Source organism: Pteropus alecto, unplaced genomic scaffold (assembly GCF_000325575.1).
Source record: "Pteropus alecto unplaced genomic scaffold, ASM32557v1 scaffold40, whole genome shotgun sequence".
NCBI lineage: Eukaryota > Metazoa > Chordata > Mammalia > Chiroptera > Pteropodidae > Pteropus > Pteropus alecto.
Genome location: NW_006431919.1, coordinates 3,759,644 through 3,767,166, shown reverse-complemented (window position 1 = coordinate 3,767,166; position 7,523 = coordinate 3,759,644). Strand labels below are relative to the sequence as shown.

The 7,523-nt window shown below is 40.3% G+C and overlaps 1 pseudogene; it reads right to left on the bottom strand.

Moving 5' to 3' along the window:
• Positions 1-2,845: 2,845 nt before the first annotated feature.
• Positions 2,846-2,964, bottom strand: LOC112475253 (annotated as a pseudogene).
• Positions 2,965-7,523: the final 4,559 nt, after the last annotated feature.

The window sequence follows — 7,523 nt, the reverse complement described above, 5'->3', positions numbered from 1 at the left end:
CCTTTCTGAACCACCCTGAGGCTACAATTGATTATTCAGGCCTAAGGAAAGGAGGCAGGCACTCAGAGAATAGCTTTTTAATATAGCAGTTTGTGCTCAGGGAAGGTGAGGGAGGGAGGCCAACTCTAGTTGAGCACTTGGGGATGTTCTCTCACCAGGACAGAGAGCAGCATGGAAGGAGAAAGACTGCAGGGGACCAGAGCATAACATTTACAAGGAGGGAAAGGGCGGCCCTGAAGCCATCAGGTTGATTCCATGCCAACCATCTGCAGTGGCTGGTCACATAGAATGAAATAGGGAAATTCTGAGACTGTTGTTGCCTTCCAAATCACAAGCTCTTCTTTTTTTCACAGACTTACAATTGAATTTGTAAAGATAAATCTTAGGTAGTCATTTCCTCATCCTGTCCTCTTCATGAGATTTTGCTCCATTTCTCTTCATGTATTGTCTCATAATACTATCCGTATGTACTCTCGATTCCTCTCATTGGCCCTCCAGTTCCTTTGTCTTTTGCACGTTGCCTTTTCTATCTGGAATACTCATCTCTCATCTCAACCTGACCAAATCCTGTGCTCACTTCATATATGTCTGTACTAAGAAGCCTTTCTAGATTTTCCTAATACATTGGGATCTCCAAGCCGCTAGGAAGAAAAGATAATTCTTTGTTTTTCTCCACACCCCATTCTTCCATCCTGCACCCTATCTTCAGCGGGGAAATATATGCATCTGATGGGCCAAATTCTAGGATATTTACTGGGCAACATTTGCTGAAGGCAGAATCACTTTACTCCCAAAGGTATGTGTTTATTAGATGTGCCTGTCTCCCTACACCGTCTTTTATTCTTGCAGCAAGAAGAATGAGTGGAATTAGGTCTGCTTTCCCTGAAATGACCCCACTGGCGTCATTCCAACACGTCCTTCTCTTTGTCCTTGAGCCTTTCCTCACCTGCACCGAGGCTGTGGGTCTGAGCTGGTAGGTCTACAGCGTGCAGTCTAGGGGTAGTAGGAGGTCCGTAGAACTCTCTGTCTCGGTGCATGTGTGATAGCCCCATTCATTGGAGCTTCACGGTTAGGTTTCCAATGTCACTACACAGCAAAGGGGGATTTGCTTTATGTTGCTGATGTGCCTCTCTCTCCCTTGGGGGCTCTGTGCAGGTGGCAGTTGTGTTTCATAACATCCTTTTAATACCCACAAACTCACAGCGTTTCAAACACCACTCACCTTTGAAGGGGCAGAAAAAATCAGCCTGGTGAAGGGAGAAGTAATTGAAGTTGGAATCCCTCGATTCAAATCCAGGCTCTGCTACTCTGCAGCTGTGTGATTTACAGATGATTATCTAAGTCGTCTGGGCTTCAGTTCTGTCATCTGTATTATGAGGGTCATTATAGTGCTAGCCTCTTAGGGTTGTCTGGGAGATTAATTAAAACGATATCTCCAAAATGCTGAGAGCAGTGCCTGGGGCATAGGAAACATTCAGCAAATGGTAGTCATCATCTTCCTCTTCATCATCACCATTATCTGTACCTCTAAGCATATCACTCATAACTCCATCACAGTCTTCAGCAGTTAGCCTTGTCATATTGCATTCTTCATATATAGGTTATTCTTTCCACAGTTTCAGTTCTGCCTCAAGGCCATTTGCTTGGTCACATAAGGGGTCTGAAATCTATTATAAGAAGAGCAACAAAAGAACAGCCTGTTGATGAAACTATGCCATGAACAATCTTGTCACAAATTGTAGAGCTGGAATGAAACTTAGAGATTATTGAGTCATAATCGTCTTTTTACAGATGAGGAAATTAAGGCCCAGAATAGGGAAGAATCTACTACATCCCACCCGGTGAATGAGCAGGCACGCCCAGTTGCTGGGGCACATTGCCTAGGATCTGTTATACCACAGTGCAACCTGGAGAGCACACAAACCCTTTAATCCTCCAGAATCTCACAGGAGGATTTAAAAATTAAAGGTGGTGGTTACCTTTGCATCCAAGATAAAAAGCAGTGTGTTAATCTAAATGTCTCTCCAAATGGCTATATTTTCAATTTAATAGGAATATCGCTCTTGTGTTAATTAGTGACCAAGTTCCTGTTTCAAAAGATACCTCATAAGGTTTTATAAATAAGTTTAGAGGCCGGTGCTCTATGTCTCTCTACTGAGTAATTAGTTTCACCAGTTTATGATGAGAACTACCAGCAAGATTAACATAATGATGTATACAATATAACAAGTGTAGCAACAGATCGTAATGATCTTTTTGCAATCCTCTGGGTCTATGTTCTTACCTACGTTCTTTCCCAATTTGCTTATTAGCTATGTGACTTCTTGCGGCCTTCTCCCATCACAAAAGCAAGTGATTTGGCCAGTTACTAAATATTTTTTAAGACTTTAAATTTACAGCTTATTGATATCTGAAAGGTGGAACTTAAATTGTTTTTCCATTTTGCATTAAATCCCAACGGGGGTGGGGTGTGGGGTGTGTGTGTGGTGCGTGTGTGTGTGTGTGTGTGTGTGTGTAAGTTTCATGGGCTCTTTTTAAGTGCCCCATCACCAATGACAGTTTCTTTGAAATTTTTAGATCATTATTTGCTTATCAGGGTTTATCTCATGATTAATAATTAAAACAACACTGAAGTTCCTTTTAGAAATCAATTGACATCAAGATAATAAAGAACATTACTTTTGGTGAGATGTTCTATGTTATATTAAGCACTGATGTAACTCTTATTTATTTATTTATTTATTTATTTATTTATTTCCTTTAGGCGAGGCCACCTTCAGTTGACCTCACAGATTGCAAGGACCTTATCAGTTTATAATCCCTTATTTTTTAAATTTTTTTTTTACACCTACAGCATCTGATCTTCCTAGGTGGTCTCCCATCCAAGTACTAACCAGGCCCGACCCTGCTTAGCTTCTGAGATCAGACGGGATCGGGCTTGTTCAGGGTGGCATGGCTCTAAGACAGATGCAGACTCTTTAAAAAAAAAAATATCCAAATTGAAATCCTCAGGAAAATCATCCTCCTCATATTCAACAGTTTATCTAGCCATCAGAAGACAGACTGTACACTTACTATGTATAAACATCAGGCTAGTCTTATTGTATGAGATATAAAGTATTTATTGTACAGTTGGAGAGATAAGACATGTTCTAAAATAATGCCCCTATGAGGTATAAAGTGAAAAGAGCCTCAGGAAGTTTATAAAAAGTGCATTTATATTCAGAGATAGGAGATAAATATGAGATAGTGGTTAGGAACATGGGCTTTGGAGGCAAACCTATTAGGAGTTAAATCCTGCCTGGCTCATATACCAGTTTGGGGATACCCAACACATGTAATTCATCAGAGCCTCAGTTTCCTCACTGGAAAATAATAAAATTGACATCATGGATGAAATTATCCAAGTGTCTGGTGCTTCACACACAAAGGAGGTAGTATTTACACTGGTATTTAGAAAATTAGAAAATTTGGATATGCCAAAATGATGTATAAGTGGAAGTAGAAGAAATTAAGGCAGACACCAATTCAGGCAACCATTGCATTGAAAGAAGAATGTTAGAGAGTTTGTCAAGGGACTATTTAAAGATAAGACTAAAGAAATAAGCTAGAGACAGTAAAAAGAGTCTCTGTAATAAAGTAATTTCCATATCCCTGCCTGAATGGGATCAAAAAATATCATGGTTATGTCATGGTTAAGAATGTGGGCTCAGTAGACAGTCTGCCCAGGTCTCTATTCTGGCTTTACTGTTCACTAGCTGGGTGATCTAAGGAACTTAGCTTAAGGTTTCTGTGCCTCTATGGCCTCATCCATAAAATGTAGCTAATACTAGCAGAAATGCTTGCCATGGTTATTCTTCTTATTGTCTTTGTTTCTAATAATGAGCCTTTTGAGTAGGATGGAGAAAATCTTCTCTAGTTTTATTGACCTGCCATCATCTGCTTCTAGTAATAATAGGATAGAGTCTTCAGACCACATCTCTCACCTGAGGACAACTAAATATACTGGACAAAATATATTTTTAAATTCTCCTTAAAACCATTGTAAATCTGAGAGATAATGAGCAATTACAAGATCAAGATCCAGGAAATAACAGGATTTCAGAATCATAAGAAAGCGCCATCAGCTCATTTTACACTGAGGACATTTGTGCATCCAGAAGAAATAGCAGAACTGAAGAAAAAGAGCTTGTGTTCGATACCTCTGGGGTCAAGGAAGTAGAAACTCAAGACCAGTCTAAAGTGGCTGTTCTGATAAACACTACTTGCATGTGAACCTAGATGAGAGCAAACCAGACTAAACCATTCTCCTCCACCTACCCTCATAGGCCTAGGGTGATCATTACCTTGGATGAGCAGATTCAGGATGGGTCTGAACAGAGAAGTAACCCTACACTTGCAGGAGGGACATTATGTTCTGGTCCTTTAGTAAAGTTTCAGTCCAGTTTTACATTATAAATATGACTCCAAAACCCCTCGGACCTTGCATTTAAAGTTGTTTAAAGGCGTTATCAATCTCCGGGTTCCAGACAAAAGGAAGTGAAAATTCTCTATGGAGGACTGTTTCTTCATTCTAGGTCTTAAGAAATCCCTGAAAATAATTTTCTAAAGTCAATAACCAGCCCACAGTCCTAGATAAACAAACCCCCCAAACAATAAGTTTCCAATAGTAGAAACTAGCAGAAACAATAGCCATAGAGACTGAGGTCCCATGACTTTAGATAGTAAAATTATCAGAGATAGATTATAAAATCACTAGGCTTAGTATACTTAATGGATAAAAAGGACAAGTTTTAATATGTCTAAAAAGAAGAAGAAACTATCGCAGATTTTTTTAATTAAATAAAAGCTAAAAATAGAAACTATCTGAAATTAAAAATCTAGTAGATGGAATTGATCACAGATTAATGCAGCTGAAGAGAGAATTAATGATAGACGAATGAGAAGAAATTATCCAGAATGTAGCAGGGGAAGACAAAATGATAGAAAATGTAAAATTTGCTAAGACTTAGGGAGCACAGAGGTAGAATTCTGATGGAAGTTTACCTGGAGTTGGAGGGAGGGACTGGGGCAAGGGCAATATCTGAAAAACTAATGGCTTGAAAATTTTTCTGTAGGCCTTGAAAAACATCATATCATGGATTCAAGAACACCAATGCATCTAAACTAAATTAAAAGAAAAAAAAATCATATCTAGACATATCATAGTAAACTTGTAAAGAGAAAAAAAGTCTTAAAAGAAGCCAGAAAAAATGAGAACTTGACCCATCCTACCCTTCCACCATCCACCAAACAGAGGTGCTTCCTCTTCCGCTCTCCTTTCTCTTACTGCTTCTCACCAGCTTCTCACTGTAAACAGTCCAGTCATCCACAAGGAACAGCCCTCTGCTCACAGTTTCTGAGCAGGCTAACCTGAAATGCTCAGCGGTGACCTGATCACGTCTTACACATCTCCTGCCTTGATTACTTCTGGATGTTCTTCCCTCTTTCAGAAATTCCTTCGCCATCCCAAACAAATAAAAACATATCCTTTGTATAAAGGAGAACCCAGGAGCTTTGAAATTCATTAAGAGAGGCTTTTACATCTAGCTCCTATAGTCTGGAGATGAGATCTCTAGCAGACCAGTTGGCATCCTAGAAAAACCACAGGCTTTGTGTTCAGATTCTCAATCTACCACCCACTCGCTGTGCAAACATGGGCAAGTTGGTTCATCTTTCTGTGTCCTGGTTTCCTCATATATTAAGCAGAAATGACAAAATATCCACAAAATAGAGCTCTTAGCACTGTTAAGCAGGTTAACACAAGTAAAATGTCTTTCCGTGTTAGGTTCAGTCTGCATTTGACATGTTTTCTGAGTGACTGAAATTGATTCTAGCTATAACCCTTAATTTTGCATCCAGTTAAGAAGCATGCAGGATTAGTTTAAAAAAAAAAAGAAAGAAAGAAAAGTAAAAGCAATTCAGATAGTCAAGTTTTAAAAACCATATCCCTTCTCCTTTACATTGGAGTTAGGTTTAATATTTAAGATTATTTCCCAAGTGATATTGATAGGTCAGGGTTTACAGAGTGTGCAGAGTAAAGTTGGTGATGTAAGGAGACTCACCTACGTCTATGTTTCTATTACTCTTTGACAGGCATTATGTTAGTTCCAAAAGGTGGGGGGATTGGGGGTCTCACCTCCAACCATATGTCCTGGAAAGACATGGGTATATTTTCTTCTCTTATGCCCAAAGGCATCTTACCCAAAGCCCTGCCTTTGAATTCATTTACCTGGCAATGTGCCAGCCAATTTGGACTGGAGGAAAAGAATAAGGGATGGACTTAGTGACCCACTGATTTATAAGGCTGAATTAAGTGGAAGAAAGGGGTCATTGGGATGGTAATAAATGAGATGACAGTCCCACGTTCTTCAAAAACTTTTAACTAATGGAATCATTGGGACATAAACAGGTCTTAAAGTGCCCCAAGAAACATCTAGCCCAGGCTCCTTGGTGTAAAATCATGGAGGAGAAAAAGGGCCATTTCTGAGCTGAAGGCTGATCTCTCTCACGTGCAGGGGAATGTGGGGTAAGGCTGCTGTTTGATGCTTTTGCTTTTATTCATAGGAACTCATAGAATCTCTTTGGTGATGTTTCAAATGGGTTAGAGACACAGGCTGAAGTTCCACATTTGAAACAAAGAATAAACTCTCCTCCTGTAACTAAACGGGCAACCCTCAACTGCAGTATAAGATTCTCCAGATGAGAGGTTTTAAAAACCCTTCTTAATGACACTCCCTGCTAGTTCTGGACCTGCTGGAGAGGAGTGGATATTGGGCTCAGGGAAGGTAAGGGCCTTGTTCTCACCGCTCCAGGTGGGGCAATGTATACAGTGAGCAGGAGGCGGAGCGCCTGGGCATCACCCCACAGACTCGAGAGCTCCATGGCAAAGGTGACAGTTCTGTCCACAAGTTCCATTTGGTGCTGTAGCACAGGCTGAAGTATTTACCTTGCTCTATCAGGATGCTGGAGGGCCAGAAAGTCTTTTATGAAGCTAAAAGGAGTAGCCATGACTTTTGTCACAGGCAGCCAGGCATTTTGGATCTCACATATGCAAGTACCCTGCAGTTCTCCCCTAGACTTAAAAACCAAGCACTCTTTTTCTTCAAATAGCAGTTGTGCCTAAATTCAAACTACCATATGCAGCATCTTGCCTATAATTCGAGGACTTCAGGGCCATCTGGAGACCCAAGGCAGGGAGCCTACCTATCTGGAGGATCTAACCCACCTGGGGGATCAGGGTTCCATACATGAGAGACTTCCTCCCATTTTTCTACCAACAAAGTAAAAAAGAATTAGAAAAAACATTTGCCGAATGGTTACAAGGTACCAGAGCTGTGCCAAATATTTTACATAAATTTTCTATGAAGTCTACCGCCATGCTACCCTGAGCAAGCCCCATCCTGTCTGATCTCAGAAGCTAAGCAGGGTTGGACTTAGTTAATACTTAGATGGGAGACCACCTAGGAAGACCAGGTGCTGTA